Source organism: Capsicum annuum, chromosome 4 (genome assembly GCF_002878395.1).
Source record: "Capsicum annuum cultivar UCD-10X-F1 chromosome 4, UCD10Xv1.1, whole genome shotgun sequence".
Lineage (NCBI taxonomy): Eukaryota > Viridiplantae > Streptophyta > Magnoliopsida > Solanales > Solanaceae > Capsicum > Capsicum annuum.
The window spans coordinates 58,201,149-58,220,104 of NC_061114.1; positions in this window are offsets into that span (position 1 = coordinate 58,201,149).

Sequence of the window (18,956 nt, forward strand, 5' to 3'; positions counted from 1 at the left end):
TAAATTCATGCTGCATAAGTACTGCAGAAAGTTACATCCTAAAAAAGTTATGTGGAAATCAAGAGGAGGATCCCAAGTTTGGAAAAAGATGTTACAAGTAAGGGACCTCATTGATCATCTGATAATAAAGAGGATAAGAGGAGGAGATGCACATATTTGGCATGATAATTTTACTGGAATAGGAGATTTGTACTCTATTATGGAAGAAAGCAGAGAATGGGATGATAGATAACAAAGAGTTAAAGATTTGTCAAAGAAGGGGTCGTGGAATGGATAAATGTTGAATGAATTGTTTATTGAAGAAATTATGGATTATATAAGGTAGAAAGTGAGTATTCTGCAACAAACATTACATAAAGACAAAGTAGTATGGTTAGTGGATGTACGAGAGAATTTTAGTTTCAAATCAACATGGCACTATATCAGGTAGAGAGAGGATCCTAATGATTTCTACAAGTAGTTATGGATAAAGGGTTTACCATTCAATATAATATTCTTTATGTAGAGAATGTGGAAAGGGAAGATTGCAGTACATACTACCATCAGGAGGCGGGAGTGGAAGGTCCTTCCAAGTGCTGGTGCTGCCAAAATCCAACACAAGAGACATGTCTCATGTATTGCTGAGATTAGATTATGCTAACAGGACTTGGTACTACTTCTTTTCTTTTTACAGGTATAAATATTCAAGGAATGAGTCTAAGGAATACAATATATACATGGTGGAATATAGGTGTGAAGCCAAGGAAGAGAGTATATTTAAGAGCAATGCAGGGATAATATGTGGGAGCTTTGGTAAAGAAGGAATGCACTGAAGCATGAAAGGAAGAAAGTGTCAGTACATAAGTTGATTATGAATGTTACCAGACATTTGAGGATGCTACTTAAGGTTAGAAAACCTACACTAGAGTTCTCAGTGGAATGGCCAGTCATTATGCAACAACTTAGTCAATTAAAGCCTAGAATAAAGGTAATACCAGTGCTATGGGAGTCTTCACAAAATTGTTGGGTTAAGTACAATACATATGGTGTTTCTAAAGGTAACCCAGGGAGGAGCTCTTGGGTATTTTGTCTAAGGGATAAGCATGGGGATCTATTACATGTAGTAGGATCAGCAATTGAGGATACAACTAATATGGAAGCAAATACATTGGCTATTGTGTATGCAGCTAGACGTTGTAGCTCATTAGAACATGAAAAAATGATCATTCAGACTGACTCTCTACTAATGCAAAAGATGTTAAGCAAGGAATGGGAGTCACCTTGGAAAGTAGAATACATAATAGTACAAATATAAAAACTACTTTCAAACAAGAAGGTGTAGATAGTTCATACATACAGAGAGGGCAATCAACTAGCAAATATTTTAGCTAACATGGCATTGGAACTAGATACATTCATATATACAATATTCCATCAGCTTCCAAGTACAGGCAGAAGGATCCTTAACAATGATATGTATCAATCTTCCTACCTGAGGCTAGAAATATCAAATAAGTAAATAGAATTGACAGGCTATGCCAAGTTTATCCATATATATAAACTGTACATCAACAGATCAGGGGCATAAAAAAAAGGAGTTACTACTTAGCCTAATTAACCAGCCAACAAAAAGGACTCTTAATTGATCAGGGGGCCAATGGTCAAATTTTCATTGCTTGCAGCTTGGGATCTTAACACCATCTAGTTACAAGTGGGTTCGAGCTTCTCATTATCTCACTCCCTTCCATAGCTGGTCTAGAAGTGCAATGTTATTTTTTAGTTCAATTAGCAAAATTAAGAAGAACAAATAGAGCAACTTACCCGGAATGCATGTTAAATCTCAGCGGACTAGACCCTACTTCTTAGCACCAAAAAGCACTTCACAAACCCTTACTCTGGAGATATCAACTAAAAATAGAGAGAAGATCGTGTTAAGCAAGATTCAAAGGAAAGGGGTTAGGTCAGAAGAGGGGAATCAACTTACTCTTAAAGCTGGAGAAGGATCCACATCAGCTAGACCAGGGCACCGTGTTGATTACCCACAGATGAAGAAGCACAAATTAAAGATTGAAGAAGACAAAAATAGTGAAAGAGACAACAACTTGAGATGTAGTGAGTTGATATTAGCTCAAATATGAAACCCTACACTACTTATATATTGCTTGATTTGGACCGGGCATAATTTAGGCCGGTTGGTGTTGTTTTGCTTTTTGGTTTGTAATTTAGGTGGTGGCCCATTCATATACTTTGTTTTTTATTATTAATAAAAAACCAAATTAAAAAAAAATGCACAACCACAAATGGAGTCACATAAGAAAGAGTAAACCTTGGATGAAGCAAGAAATATACATCACGAGAAAAGAGTCATAGATACCAGTAACGACATCGGAAGATGCCTTAGAGTTTGGGCGGGTAGCAAGAGCATACACACTATTTTGGCCAGTGTCGGTAATAGAAGTAGAAGTAGAACCCTTTGGTGCAGGAGCTGACAAAGTAGCAACAATAATCTTATTTCCATTGAAGCAACCTTAGAAGGACAATCTCTCTGCAGATGACCTGTCTGACCACATTTAAAATACTATTCCTCCCTTTTTCATAAAACCCATGGTGCATCTGCCCTCATAATCTACAAAAGGCTATGATGGAGTGGATTGATCCCCACCAGCCTGAGATTGGGTATGCTATTCCCTAAACCCACTATCAAGCTGAGAACGATGGTCACCCAATGACTTTGGAAAAGGAGCAGTAGCCGTAGAGTAGGAACAAAAACTTTCTTCTTCTTTTAAGACCACTTCGCACCATTTTTACCATTTTGTTATTGAACTCCACCCTGGTTAGAAAATCTAAAATTTTTATTTTGTTTTCCCTCTATCTCTGCCTTCTTTATATTCTCTTTATCAACCTACTGGATATATATAATCAAATCTGGAGATGCCCATATCCTTGTTCAATAAGGCAGCCTTACTCTCTAGAATCAAATCATAGGACAATCTAGAGGTGAACTTACTCATTTTATCCCTTATGCTAGACACTAAATCTAGCGAATATCGGGAAAATTGATGGAATTTCAAGGCATACTCGTTGACCGTCATCCTGCCTTGCTTCAAACTAACAAACTTTCCACTTTTACCTTCCTCAACTCCTAAGGAAACAAGCAGTCTAGAAAAATATTAGAGAAATTATCCCATAGTATGAATTCGTCATCATCTCCCTTAGAATATTCCCATTTCTCATGCTATTGGTATGTTACATCATTTAGCTAATAGGCAGTGAATTTTACACCCTCCACATTAGTGGCATACATAACACAGAAGATATTCTCCATACCATAAATAAAGCCTTGAGGATCCTCCTTAACCATAATATCAATGAACACAAGAGGACTCAACCTCATAAACTGGTCAATCCTTATGGCCTCAGAAGATGGAGTAACTAAAGCTACATACTTAGATTGAGAATCTAAAAACTGAGCTAACATATGAATGGGCTGACAAAATTCCTCACTTGACACCTCAGCGTAAGAAGCTCGAGGAGGACTAAAGGGACCAGCGGAACTCCATGAGAGCAATTAAGAATTGGACCCCTAGATTGGGTCTATATCCCATACACAGGGTGGGTCCCATCAACACTATTCTCAAGAGGGACAAAGGAGTTTCCATGAACTTCAGATTATCGGGGAGGCATAATTTGAAAAATGAATAAATGAAAATTAGAGAGACTCAAGACTTTAGACTCTATAGCTTTAAACAGAACAAAAAGAAAAGGAAACATTCCTAAATATCTCATAGCCTCTCCCTTATAAGTGTGGCACGCTACACACCCATAAAAGAGACTCTACTCGATATAACTTTTGTCGGACACCCAACTGACTATGAACCTAGTGCTCTGATACCATATTTGTCACGACCTGAACCAGGGCTTAGCCGTGACGGGTATCTCAAGTCCCACTTAGACCGGAGATCACCCCTTGTGCCTAACCAAACCAAACACACCACAACCTGAGGTCGACTGGATTTTTAATATATAACAAGATAAGATAGTATCAATTTAAAGACATTATAATAAGTATAAAACCAAAATCAACTTATACTAGTATCAATGTCAATACCAATACCAATACCAGACTAATACTGACACCTCCCATGCCCACAATAGTCTGACAAAGCCTCTAATCAAAACCATAGAATATTCGGTCGGGATATGCTCCCGAACATAGCCAAAACTAAGACCAAATAAGTAGTAAAGTTGTAAAGTAATCTATAACATTAAATGGAGTCCTCCGAAGTATGGAAGCTCACCACTTCAGTTTGACTCAAAAGCTGTCCCTAAATTACCTAGTCACTGAGCAGAAGGAGCAGAAGTTTGATTAATTCCTGCATTATGTGGAGATATAACATTCAAAGATGATTAGCAGGGTGAACGGTAGCATGAAACTTTAGAATAAGTATAATATAATGATATTATCAACATTTTAAAATCATTCAAAAACCAATGCACATAATCAAATGCAAATACATAAGTATATATATCACATACCAGGATAGGGAACAAGGCTTAACATGTTTTTCAAAAGCTTAACCTAGATTGTGTATCTCAATCTTCATATAATAATACCCATGAGCTATATGGGCCCTAAATCTCACCCCTTAGCCGGGCCCCGGTGCATGTAGCTGCATGAACTGGAGAATAATCTCATATATATGTACATAGGGGACTCAAACCCTCCAACATATACTAAGGTGACTTAAGCACCCGATCATATAATGATTTACGGGGGACACAGACCTTTCTAATTATAAAATAATTATAAGGGGGACTCAAGCATCCCTGGTCACTTTGACCCCCGCGTTGGCAAATGCGGTTTCTAGTATCAGTCACTCAAACCTCTACTTTCATGACTCAGCTACACAACTCTTATTATAGTCCAATTAAAATAATTGTCATATATTCCCATTCAATGAATCATAATACATATTTGGGTATACATTATTGGTATCATCATACCAACTACACTTGCAAAGTAACACATCATGTCAAAACAATTTCTATTAACTTGGGGAGAACAATTCCTTTGTTCATTAATACACATTAGGGAAAACACCGAATCCCTTTGTTTATTAAATTATACAGTTGTATTTTAATTATTTCTTTATATCATGCAATAGTTCAAGACTAGTTTAATCTTACAAATTTCTATAGTTCTCATAATTAAAATCAATTACACATTATAGGGTTTGGGTTATAACCACTTCAAAAGTCATAAGTTTGGAAAACTCTCAATTCCCTAGTCATTCACCATAACCATGAACCCACAAGTTCAAAACCATATTAAAAGCATGAAAAAAATCATATGTATATATATATATATAGAGACCATTGGAAACATTGTTCAATTCATAATATTAAAAACGCCCACTCTTTGTTTTCAAAACCCAAAACAATAACCTTATGAACAACACTCTAAATCATATGTTTTTTGAAAAATTAACAATGAGGGAAGAGTAACATTCCTTAATCACCAAGAAGTACGGAGAGAAATCACCCTTTAAAGCCCTAATGATCAACCTTTGAAAACCCTAAGTATTTTTTACCTTAAGGATTTGAGAGTATTCTGAGAGGTTATTTGTTATGTTTCTAATAGATAATGATGCTGTAAGGAAGGTATAATATGTGGGTTTCTAAGTTGGACAAGAGGGGAAATGTACAAAATGCCCTTAACTTAAAAGTTGGAAAAGCTGTCATTGGTTATGAGTCAACCCTTTGACTTGTACCCACACCTTATGACTCGTGACCATGAGTCGTAACCAAGATAGTGACTAGGACCCCCATACATTTCTCACTTTACTACTCTACCATCTCACTCATAAGGAGATTTTATGACTCGTAAGGTCTAGTCGTGAGCAATACAAAACCCAAAAAAATTGAACACTGGATATCCTATGGTTTGGACTTACGAATCGTAACATATCCTCATAGATCATAGTGAGCCACTCATACTCAGAGAAAAACCTTGCCACTAAGTTTTTGATTTGGTTACAATTAGGGTCCTATGACCCATAACCATATCTCACGACTCGTCACCACTAGTCGTGACCAAGATAGTAAGCCCAAAACTCAAGAATTTTCAAGGGATAAAAATTTGAGGTATTACAACTTTACTAAGACCATTACCTTAGCCTATCTTGGCGTACCCTTGATTTTGTGGTAGGGTTTTGTTAGTCACATGCCGGTGAGAATTATTTCTTAAATTCAGTCTAGGAGATTGATATTGAGGGATTGCGAGTTATTTCTTGTGTACGTTCAAAATGTTAGTGCTGAGAGTCCATCACTTGATGTTATATTTTTTGTTTGTGTGATTTCTAATATGTTTCTGATTGCCTCACTTGTCCTTCCTCATGAGTGTGATATAGAGTTTATTATTAACCTTGATTTAGACACTCAATTTATCTCCATGGCTCTTGCTGAGCTAAAAGAGCTGAATAGTCAACTTAAAAATCTACTGGGTAAGGGTTTTATCAGATCTAGTATATCACTATAGTGTGCCTCAGTTCTATTTGTAAAGAAGAAAAATGGATTTATGTGTATGTGTATCGACTATAGGTAGTTGAATAAGGTAATCATGAAGAATAAGTATTTTATGCCTCATATAGATGGTTTGTTTGACCAACTTCATGGTGTATTAGTATTTTCTAAGATAGATTTGAGGTCTGGTTACAATCGGTTCTGAGTTAGGGCTGCACACATCCCTAAGACAGCCTTCAAGACTCATTATGATTATTATGATTTATTGATGATATTTTTTGGGTTGACTATTGCCCCAATAGCTTTTATGGATGTGATGAACTGCATGTTTAGGTAATATTTTGACTCCTTCATGATAGTATTTATTGATGACATTCTGGTATATTTAAGGAGTAGGAAGGAGAATGAGCAACATATGAGGACTATGCTCTACACTTTGAGAGATCATTAGCTTTATGCAAAGTTCTCAAAGTGTGAATTCTGGATTGGGTCTATAGCTTATTTGGGATTGTAGTGTCCAAGGATGGTATTATAGTTGACCCAACAAAAAATGAGGCTTCTTATTTAGGCTAGGCCTATATCACTTATTGAGGTTCACTTATTGGGTTGGCAGGTTACTATATGAAGTTCGTTGAGGGTTTTCTTTTATTGCATCCTATATGATTAGATTAAATAGGAAGGAGGTTTTATTTCAGTAGTCTGTGAGTTGTGAGGCAAGCTTTTTAAAGCTCATGGATTTTCTTACTTTAGCTCCCATTCTAACTATTTCAGTTAAGGGCGAGGATTTTACTGTTTACCATGATGTGTCTAGTGTTGTCCTATAGTGTGTGCTGATGCAGTGGGTAAATGTTATTGCATATGCATTGAGGTATTTGAAGGTGCATAAGCACAACTACCCTACTCATGACTTGGAGTTGGCAGTGATAGTATTTGCACTTAAGATTTGAAGACATTATTTGTATGGTTCCTTGTGAGATATTTATGGATCACCATCATCTTCAGTGTATTATGACCCAGAACAAGCTTAATTTGAGGCAGCATAGATGGATTGAGTTATTAAAGGACTGTGATATCTCTATTCTCTACCATTTGGGCAAAGTGAATGTGGTAGCGGATACCTTCAGCCGAAAGTAAATAAGTATGGGTACCTTAGCCTTCATTTTAGTTTCTCAGCGGCCGTTAGCTTTGGAAATCCAATACTTAGCTAACTTGATGGGTCATTTGGATATTTCTAAACCTTAGAGTATTATTGCTAGTGTTAAGGCCAGATCTACCTTGTTGGAGCAGATTCAGAGTCATTAATCTGAGGATAACAAAGTTTTTAGTATCGATAAAAGGTGTTGAGAAGTATGTCTCAGAGTGATAACTTAGATTTTGAGGCTTTTTGAGGTTTGGTGGTCGTATTTAGGCTCCAAGGATCGGAGATTTGATTCAGCTGATTCTTTATGAGACTCATAGCTCTAGATACTCTATTTACCCTGGGATAACTAAGTTGTATAGGGATTTGAGGCAACATTACTGGTGGAGTGGCATGTTGAGATATATAGCAAGGTTTGTGGCTCAATTCCTTTATTGGCAGTAGGTAAAGGCCAAGCACCAGAAGCCTGGTGGATTACTTCAGCAGCTACCCATTCCCGAGAAAATGTGGGAGTGAGTTACTATAAATTTTGTAGGTGGATTGCCTTGCACTTTGTATGGTTTTGATAATATTTGGATCACCGTGGATTGATTGACCAAGTCTTTGTAATGCCCCAAGTGTGCACCCCAGACGTCATACGATGCTCATAATCTCGAAGGACCACAAACTAAACTATGACTTGTACCTGCAACAATAACTGAGTAATAATACTATAATAATGCAAAAATTAGGCTGGAACTGCCATAAGGTTCATAACTAAAATAAAATACTGGTAAATAAATACTGAACGCTGAGTATCTATCTGAAATAATCTATTCTGAAAGCCTCTAACTATCAGAAGGTGGAGTTGATGGGACAAGCCTCTAACAAACTCCGACTACTAAAAATATACTGAAATAACAACTCAGTCCTTGAACTATGAGGACTCACCACTAAGTCTGCTGATGATAAGCTGAGCTGCTAAGTACGATCAGGAGCCCGTACGTCTGAACCTATGATATAAGACATCATAGAGCAAAGAAAGGTATGCGTTAGTACTTTGAATGTACTGGTATGCTAAGCGAGTTAAGGCTGAATGCATAGGTTCATATGCATGAACAATACTGGCTAAGTAACATAAATATAACTGAATGAGAGTACATGTATATATGAAATTATTCTAAATATTGATTATGTAATACTATGCATATAACTACGTATACTGTAATTGAGATCATATTAACACTGGGTACTAAGTCCTGATAACTGAATGACTGATATCTGAGTTCACTGATAACTATATTACTATTAGCTGGGTGACTGCTTTTGACATTTCTTATTCTATTGAATTGAACTGAGTTCTATATAGAACTGGTGACTATTTTTGATAGTCTTGGTGTTGTAGAACTGAACTGAGTTCTATGCTGAAACTAAAACAGAAACTGTGGGAGGTAATTATTAAATCAGCATACCCCTCTCTGAACTGATTGGGGTCCAACCTGTAACCCCAATTGGAAGGGTGTCAGACTGTGCCACGGGTAAAGACAAGTTACTGAGTCATCCTCATTTGGCAAGTGCTCTAAATGAGAACGGTGGTACCCTCAACTAGTAGGTAAGACACCTTATCAACCCTTAACTAGCAGGTTGATGTCTCAACCTACGCTGGTTACGTAGTTCTAGAATGCAAGGACTATTTCTAAGAATTGTACCCTATAGTAGTAGGTGAGTACTCATCTTTGGGTTTACTTGGTGCTGAATCCTACTCCCAACTTATTAGACACTGAAATGATTGCTCAATTGTACTAGGTTAGACTGAACTATTACTGATCGTGCTAACTGACTGAGCTGGACTGATTTCACTGAGTTTATTTAACTGACTGAATACACTGAGTTCTATAACTGATTGAGTACTACTGTAAGTGACATTTCTGAGACTATTCTATAGCTATTGAAATTCTAAGTAAATAGCTAGGTTTTGGGTATTGAATATCCCCAGGACTCGGTAGCATTGAATGTAAAACATAGCACAATCTTGAAAGCATGCTAACTAGCCACCTTTTCATAATTCATCCATTGAGGCATTTTATCAAACATACATGGTATAAACTTGTATACATGCTAACATGTTATGATTTCTTTATTTGACCCACAAGAATATTTTATCAAACACTTGGGGAGCATAATTCATTCACATAATGATAATAAACATGTAAGCATCATGATTTCCATCCAAACTCATAATTTCAAGGGTTTTTAACATGAAACCATATAACAACACAAACATACTATTTATTTCTCATGAAAATTTTAATTAATCATGGATTATAAACCCAACTAACATCATAAACATGAATACATTTTAATTCAATATGGAATTCATGAAAGCAATCATCTTGAAATTTTAAAAGAGGTTCTTGAACTCAAAGGGTGGAGGAAAACCCAAGGATGAACACCTAACACACTTTGATGGTTAATTTCGTAGAGATTGGGGTGAGTTCTTGAGGCTTGATTCTTGAAGTTGATGAATCTAGGGCTTGTTCTTGGGAGGATTTTGTGAAAAGGATGAACAATTATGCTATTTGGGGCATTAATCCCATGTTACGGAGCTATTGGGGGAAGAAAATAACCTATTTGCCTTTAAAAATATAGAATAAAACTGCAGAATTTACCCAGACCAGACTGGCCAGGGCTCCACGGCTTTGGAGCACCGCTCTGGGTAGGACGCCGTGGGCTCATCGCCCCAAGCCACTATTTTAGAGTTTCAAACACGCCCTTATGCTTGTCTGAAAATTCTGAAACTCACTCGAGATGTACTATTGACTTTCCTGATCATGAATAAACTCAAAAATTAACTTTCTAAGGTCAGCAAGGTCGTAAATAAATTCCTCAAAGTTGGAGGGCTTTAGAAGACTAAGTCCTAACACTTAGCTGAAATTTTCTAAGTCTGGAACCTCTTTTGGCATACTTTAAAGTACTAAATGATTAGGATTCTGCGGGGTCTTACAATATCTTCCTCTTAGGAACATTCATCCTTGAATGAGACTGACTAAGCTTAGAATACTGATAGACTAAATTTATACACTGAACATGCACAACTGAAGCATGATTACATGACTGAAGCTACTGGTGTACTGATTTTTTTTATACTAAACATGCATAACTGAAGCATAATTACATGACTAAAGCTACTGGCGTACTAAGTTTTTTTTTATACTGAACATGCATAACTGAAGCATGATTACATGAATGAAGCTACTAGTGTACTGAGTCTCTTATACTAAACATGCATAATTGAAGCATGACTGAATTCTGAAGACATGACAGATGACTGAGCTATTTCATGAAGATATGCATGATATAAGGATGTTATGACACTGAGCTGATATCAAACTCGTAAAGGAAATCTGAACATGGAACTTAATAAATCCAAGGAATACTTTTACCTTGAACTGAATCTGAGTTTGCGGAGAAGAGGTGAGGATACTTGGTCCGCATATCTGCTTTTGCTTCCTAAGTATCTCCCTCAACGGACTGATTCCAACAAAGAACTTTGACTACAGGAACCTCTTTGTTCCTTAGTCTGCTAACCTAAAAATCAAGAATTTTGACTGAAACTTCCTCATAAAAGAGATTGTTCTGAACATCTATACCCTCTATATGGACTACAACTGCAGGGTCACCTATGCACTTCTTTAGCAAGGAGACATGAAATACTGGATGTACTGAAGCTAAGTCTGAAGGAAACTCAAGCTCGTAAGCTACCTTTTCAAAAATATTGAGACTTCAGTAAGGACCGACATATCGGGGACTGAGCTTCCCCTTCTTGCCAAACCTCTTCACTCCTTTCATAAATGAGATTTTCAAATACACATAATCACTAATCTTAAACTTGAGATCTTTTTTTCATACATCTGCATACAATTTTTTTTGGCTCTGTGCTGTAAGCCTTTCCCTGATCAACTAAACTTTTTCTAAGGTATCAAATACCAAGTCAGGCCACATCACGGCAGCTTTAACTTCTTTAAACCAACCAATGGGAGATCTACATCTCCTCCCATAAAGTGCCTCAAACGAAGCCATCTAAATGCTGGAATGATAACTGTTATTATATGCGAATTCAATTAAGGGAATATGGTCATCCCAACTGCCCTTAAAGTCAATGGCACATGATCTTAGCATATCTTCTAAAGTCTGAATGGTCCTTTCTACTTGACCATCTATCTGCGGGTGAAAGGTTGTACTGAGGTGAACATGGGTACCAAGACCCTTTTGGAATACTTTCAAAAAATGAGAGGTGAACTGCATACCTCTGTCTAAAATAATGGACAACAAAAATATGTGCAATATGACCAACTCTCTAACATAGATCTTAGCAAAATCCTCAGCTAAATAAGAGGTGTGAACTGGTAAGAAGTGAGCTGATTTGGTCATCCTATCCAAAATAACCCAAAGCAAATCATGTTGGGGGCGAGTAAGGGGCAACCCCATCACAAAAGACATGTTCACCTCCTCCCACTTCTATATGGGAATACTGAACTCCTGTATAGATCCACTGGGCTTCTGATGCTCTATCTTAACCTACTGACATTCGAGCACTTAGCTATAAACTCTGCAATATTTCTCTTTATCCCACTCTACTAATAGATTTCTCACAAGTCATGGTACATCTTGGTGGCCCCTGAGTGAATGGAGTAGCATGCTCCATGCACTTCTGCAAGAATCCTATGCCTCACACCATCCATACAAGGCACATAAAGTCTACCCTGATAATGCAACACATTATCTCCTCTGACGCAGGTTCAGATCTTTCTGAGAAAACACATACTGCAGGGTTTTATGGTCTGTGAACATGTCAACATGTACTCCATACAAGTAATACCTCTAAATCTTTAAGGCAAACACTACAACTGCTAATTCAAGGTCATACGTAGGGTGATTCTTCTCATGGGGATTAAGCTGTCTAGAGGCATAGGCTATGATCTTACCTCTCTACATCAAAACATACCCCAAACAAACTTTGGAAGCATCAAAATATACCATAAACCCACCTGAGCCATCTAGTAAAGTCAAAACTGGGGCTCTAGTGAGTCGATTCTTCAACTCCTGAAAATTCTTGTCACAAGAATTTGACACTGGAACTTGACTTTTTTCTGAGTCAATCTGGACATAGGGGATGTAATTCATGAAAATCCTTTAATAAACTATCGGTAATAGCTAGCCAAATCCAAGAAACTCCTAATATATGATGGAGAGATGGGACTGGGTGAGTTCTTACTGCTTCGGTCTTTTAAAGGTCAACTCTAATGCCATCACCAAAAAATATATGACCAAGGAAAGCTATTGACCTTAGATAAAATTTGCACTTACTGAATTTGGCAAACAACTGATGGGATCTGAGAGTTTGTAATACTATTCTGAGAAGGTTTGCATGATAATGTTCACTATGGGAGTAGACAATAATGTCATCAATGAAGACTATGATGAATATGCCCAAGTACTGCTTGAACACATAGTTCATCAAGTCTATGAAGGCTGCTAGGGCATTGGTAAGACCAAATAACATGACTAAGAATTTGAAGTGACCATACCAAGTTCTGAAAGCTATTTTTGGAATGTCACATTCTCTGACTCTGAGCTGATGATAGCCTAATCTGAGGCCTATCTTAGAAAAGTAACTTGCACCCTGAAGTTGGTCAAACAAGTCATCGATTCTGGGAAGTGGATATTTTTTCTTGACCGTAACTTTGTTTAACTGACGGTAGTCAATACACATTATGAGAGAATCATCTTTCTTACCCACGAATAGAACTAGTGCACCCCAAGGGGATATGTTGGGTCTGATGAATCCCTTATCTAGGAGATCATTTAACTGTTCTTTTAACTCTTTGAGTTTTGTTGGAACCATTCTATATGGCGGGATATAGATAGTTTGAGTATCAAAGAGAATGTCTATTCTAAAGTTAATTTCTCTCTTAGAAGGAACTCCGGGAAGATCTTCAGGAAACACATCTGAGAATTCACATGCTTTTGGAACTGAATAAAGACTAGAAGTCTCGGAACTAGAATCCTTAACTCGAATAAGTTAGAAGACACACCCCTTGGATATCATTTTACTCGCCCTTAGGTAGGAAACAAGCTGACCCCTAAGTACTGAGGTACTACCCCTCCATTCAAGGACAGGTTCATTCGAAAACTGAAAATGAACAATTTTGTTTCTGCAGTCGACTGAAGCATAGAATGAATGAAGACAATCTACACCGATAATGATATCAAAATCTGTCATCTCTAATTTTACTAAGTCTGTTGAAGTGGCTTTCTGAGATACCATGATCGAACAGTTCCTATATACCCGTCGGGCTATGATAGATTTACCCAATGGGGTAGATACTGAGAAAGGCTTTACTAGGATTTTGGGACAGACTTTGAAGTCAATAGATATATAAAGAGTTACAAAGGACAAAGAAGCTCCTGGATCTAACAACGCATAAATATGTAAATGATAAACTTGTAACATAGCAGTGACCATATCAGGAGAACTTTCCTGATCTTATGGGGATTGAAGTGCAAGAGTCTATTTTGGCATTGCCCACTGGTGGAACTGGAAGCGGTACCTTACTGAGTTGGGAGACCTAACTAAGCTGAATGATGATTAGACTGACCCTGAGAACCTGACTGAGGATAATCTCTGATTCTATGGCCTGGCTTGCCACATTTGAAACACACATCACTACTAGCTCTGTAGACACCCCCATAATATCTGTGACTTTTTGCACCTGATCAAGAAATTCTTGTGGGTTATCATCTAACTTAGACCCAATGATTGATAGAGGATTTATTCGAGTGAAGTATCAAATTCTAGCTGCAGTAGTATTGACCACTGGGATGGCTTGGACGGCAGTTGAACATTCATTCTGGGCTACCATAGAATGAGCTAGAGTGATGAAAGCTGCTCTGAATTCTGCATGGGAAACATGCTTATCCAGGGGATCTAGCTGGGCGGGCAGAGGCGCTGGCTAATTCCTAGTCCTTTTTCTGTTGGTCCTTTTAGGAGGCATATTCTATAGATGAAAGGAAGAAAAGAGTTAGACTGAGAGTTTTGACTTTAGCTCATACTTACTCGCATGATATGAATACTGAAAGAAGGAAACTTGTTTCTAAAATGCCTCATAGCCTCTTGTCCATAAGTATGGTGCGCTATACGCCCATGCACAAGACTCTACTCAACACAGCTTTCAGACTTCCTAGGACTCCATTGAACCTTAAGCTCTGGTACTAAGTTTGTAATGCCCCGAGTCTGCACCCCGAATGTAACACGGTGCTCATAATGCCGAAGGACCACAAGCTAACCCATGACTGGTAACTGCTACAATAACTGAGTAATAATACTGTAATAAAACATAAATTAGGCTGGAACTACTATAAGGTTCATAACTAAAATCAAATGCTGGTAAATAGATATTGAAAGCTGGGCATCTATCTGAAAGCCTCTAACTATCTGAAGGTGGAGTTAATAGGACAAGCCCCTAACTAACTCCGACTACTAAAAATATAGTGAAATAATAACTTAGACCTCAAACTATAAGGTCTCATCAGTAAGTCTGCTGCTGATAAGCTGAGCTGTTAAGTACTATCAGGAGCCCATATGTTTGAACCTATGATATAAGACATCATAAAGCAAAGAAAGGTATGTGTTAGTACTTTAAATGTACTGGTATACTAAGTAAGGTAAGGCTGAATGTATAGGTTTATTTGCATGAACAATACTGGCTGAGTAATATGAATACTGAATGAGAGTACATGTATATATGAAATTGCTATAAATACTGATTATACAATACTATTTACATAATTACGTTTACTATAACTGAGATCATATTAACACTAGTTACTAAGTCCTGATAACTGAATAACTAATTTTTGAGTTCACTGATAACTGTATTACTGTTAGCTAGGTTACTGCTTCTGATATTCTTGATTCTGTAGAACTGAACTAAGTTCTATACGGTACTGGGTGACTGTTTCTGACAGTCTTGGTGCTGTAGAACTGAACTGAGTTCTATACTGAGACTGAAACTAAAACTGTGGGAGGTAATCATCTAACCAACATGCCCCTCTCTAAACTGATTGGGGCCCAATCTGTAACCCTAGTTGGAAGGGTGTTAGTGTCGTGCCACTGGTAAAGACAAGTTACTAAGTCATCCTCATCTGGCAGGTTCTCTAAATGAGAACGGCGGTACCTTCAAATGGCAGGTAAGACACCTCATCAACCCTCAACTGGTAGGTTGATGTCTCAACCTACGCTAGCTACATAGTTCTGAAATGCAAGCACTATTTTTAAGAATTGTACCCTATAGTAGTAGGTGAGTACTCATCTTTGGGTTCACTCGGTGCTGAATCCTACTTCTAACTGATTAGACACTAAACTGATTGCTAAACTATACTAGTCTTGACTAAACTATTACTGATCGTGCTAACTGACTAAGTTGGACTGAGTTTACTGAGTTTTATTAACTGATTGAATACACTGAGTTTTGTAACTAACTGATTACTATTGTACGTGACATTTCTAAGGCTATTCTGTAGCTACTAAAATTCTAAGTAAACAAATAGATTTCGGGTATTGAATACCCCCAGGACTCGATAGCATTGAAAGTGAAACATAGCATAATTTTGAAAGCATAATAACTAGCCACTTTATTACAATTCATCCATTGAGGTATTTTATCAAGCATACATGGTATAAACCTGTATACATACTAACATGTTATGATTTCTCTATTCGACCCACAAGAATATTTTATCAATCACTTGGGGAGCATAATTCATTCACATAATGATAATAACTATGTAAGCATCATGATTTCTATCCAAACTCATAATTTCAAGGGTTTTTAACACATACATGCTATTTATTTCTTATGAAACTTGTAATTAATCATGGATTATAAACCCAACTAACATCATAAATATGAATATAATTTAATTCAACATGGAATTCATGAAAGCAATCATATTAAAATTTTAAAAAAGGTTCTTAAACTCCCAGGGTGGAAGGAAACCTGAGGATGAACACCTAACATACCTTGATTGTTAATTTTGTGGAGATTGGGGTAAGTTTTTGAAGCTTGATTCTTGAACTTGATGAAGCTAGGGCCTGTTTTTGAGAGGATTTTGTGAAAAGAATGAGCAATTATGCTATTTGGGGCTTTAATACCTTGTTATAGAGATATTGGGTAAAGGGAAAATAACCCATTTGCCCTTAAAAATATGGAACAAAACTGCAGAATTTACCTAGACTGGATTTGTCAGGGCGCCGTGGGCTCTGAAGCGCTGCTCTGGGAAGGGCGCCGCAGGCTCTGGAGTACTTCTCTGGGTAGGGCGTCGTGGGCTCATCGCCCTGAGCTGCTATTTTGGAGTTTCAAACACGCCCTTAAGCTTGTCTAAAAATTCCAAAACTCACCCGAGATGTACTATTACTCCCCCAATCATGAATCAACTCAAAACTAACTTTCTAAGGTCGGGAAGGTAGTAAATAAATTCCTCAAAGTTTGAGGGCTTTAAAATGATCAAGTGTTAACACGTAGCTGAAATTTTCCAAGTATGGGACCTCTTTTGGTATGCTTTAAATGAGTTAAACGATTAGGATTCTGCGAGGTCTTACAATCTGCTTATTTTAACCCTATTCAAGTTTCCTACAATGTCGAGAAGTTAACTCGTGTTTATATTCAGGAGGTAGTTCACTTATATGGGGTGCCTGTATCTATTATTTCAGATTGAGACTCTTAGTTTACTTTTAGTTTATGAAGGACATTTAAGGAAGAGTTGGGTACCCAAGTTGACCTTATCACCATATTTTACCCCTAGACTGATGGGCAGTCGGAGCGAACTATCCAGGTCTTGTAGGATATGCTCCATGCTTGTGTGTTGGATTTTGAGGATCAATGGGACCTATTCTTATCTTTAGCAGACTTCACATAAAATAATAGCTCCAATTCCAACATTTTGGCCCCATTTGAAGCATTATATGGAAAGCAATGTTGATCTCCTGTTGGTTGGTTTAAGACTTCTAAGGCTAGGCCTCGTGGCACAAATTTTCTCCGTAAGTAATTGGATCGAGTTTGGGTGATTCAGGATAGGCTATGAGTAGCTCTGACTAGGCAGAGAAGTTATGCTGATCACAGACATCATCGATTAAGGTTCAGAGTTGATTATAGGGCCTTTCTATGTGTATCACCTATGAATAGCGTGATGAGGTTTGGGATAAGAGGCAGGCTTAGCCCTAGATATATTGGACCTTTTAAGATCCTGCAGACTATTTTGGAGGTAACATATGTTTTGGCATTGCCTCTAACTTTTTTAGCCTTCCATCAAGTGTTTCATGTATTTGCGACAGTATGCTCCAAATGAGTCGCATGTGCTTCGATGGAACTTGGTTCAGTTGGATGTGAGATTGGCATTTGTGGAGGATCCGGTGTCTATTTTGGCCAAAGACGTCAGACGATTGTGCTCCAAGGATATTCCAGTAGTTAAGGTTTAGTGCTGTGACCATCTAGTGGAGGAGGCTACTTGGGGACCAAGCATGAGATGCGGGCATAGTATCCCTACCTATTCGAGCTTTCAGGTGCTTCCTTGTCCTTTACTTTTGCAGACGAAGGTCCTTTTAGTAGTGGATATTGTAATGACCCCTATGGTCATTTTCCTTATTTTTATATACTTTCGTTGTCTAGAGTTTTTGTATATTCAAAATATTATATTTATTTTACCATGAACCTATACAATACCCGAGTATATACATAATGGGATAAGTAAAGGTTGTTGTCAACTACACTCCACGTGGAAGTGGAGGAAGGGGTACAACATTATAAGTAATAATGTATGTCACTATTTATACTTGAAAGTTAGAAGTGTGTGTGCCTAACTTTTGGTTATTTATTAATGAAAAAATGCTCAATTATATATATCAACCGACACACTCATATATACATAGATAATCCAACAAAAGTGACACTATATAAAGTCTAAAGAAGGGAATAAAATCAGCTCATTAAGTTGTTTAGACTCAACTCGAGGAAGAAATTGTTATCCACATCAAATTATTCAAGCTTGGTGTCTAGTGAGGCACTACTCAAAGGCTTTTCGTAGGTTTTTTTTAGCTTTGGCGTATAGATAGACTATGCTTATTCAACCTTTAGATTTAGCTTATTTATAGTAATTGTACGCTATTATGCCAGATTTGGTAGGTAGTTGTAGTCGGGGTATTTTTAAAATATTTCATGCTTTAATTATATGGTTAGAATCCCATTCTGATAAATTTGAGTCTCGTTATCCCTTAGTATGG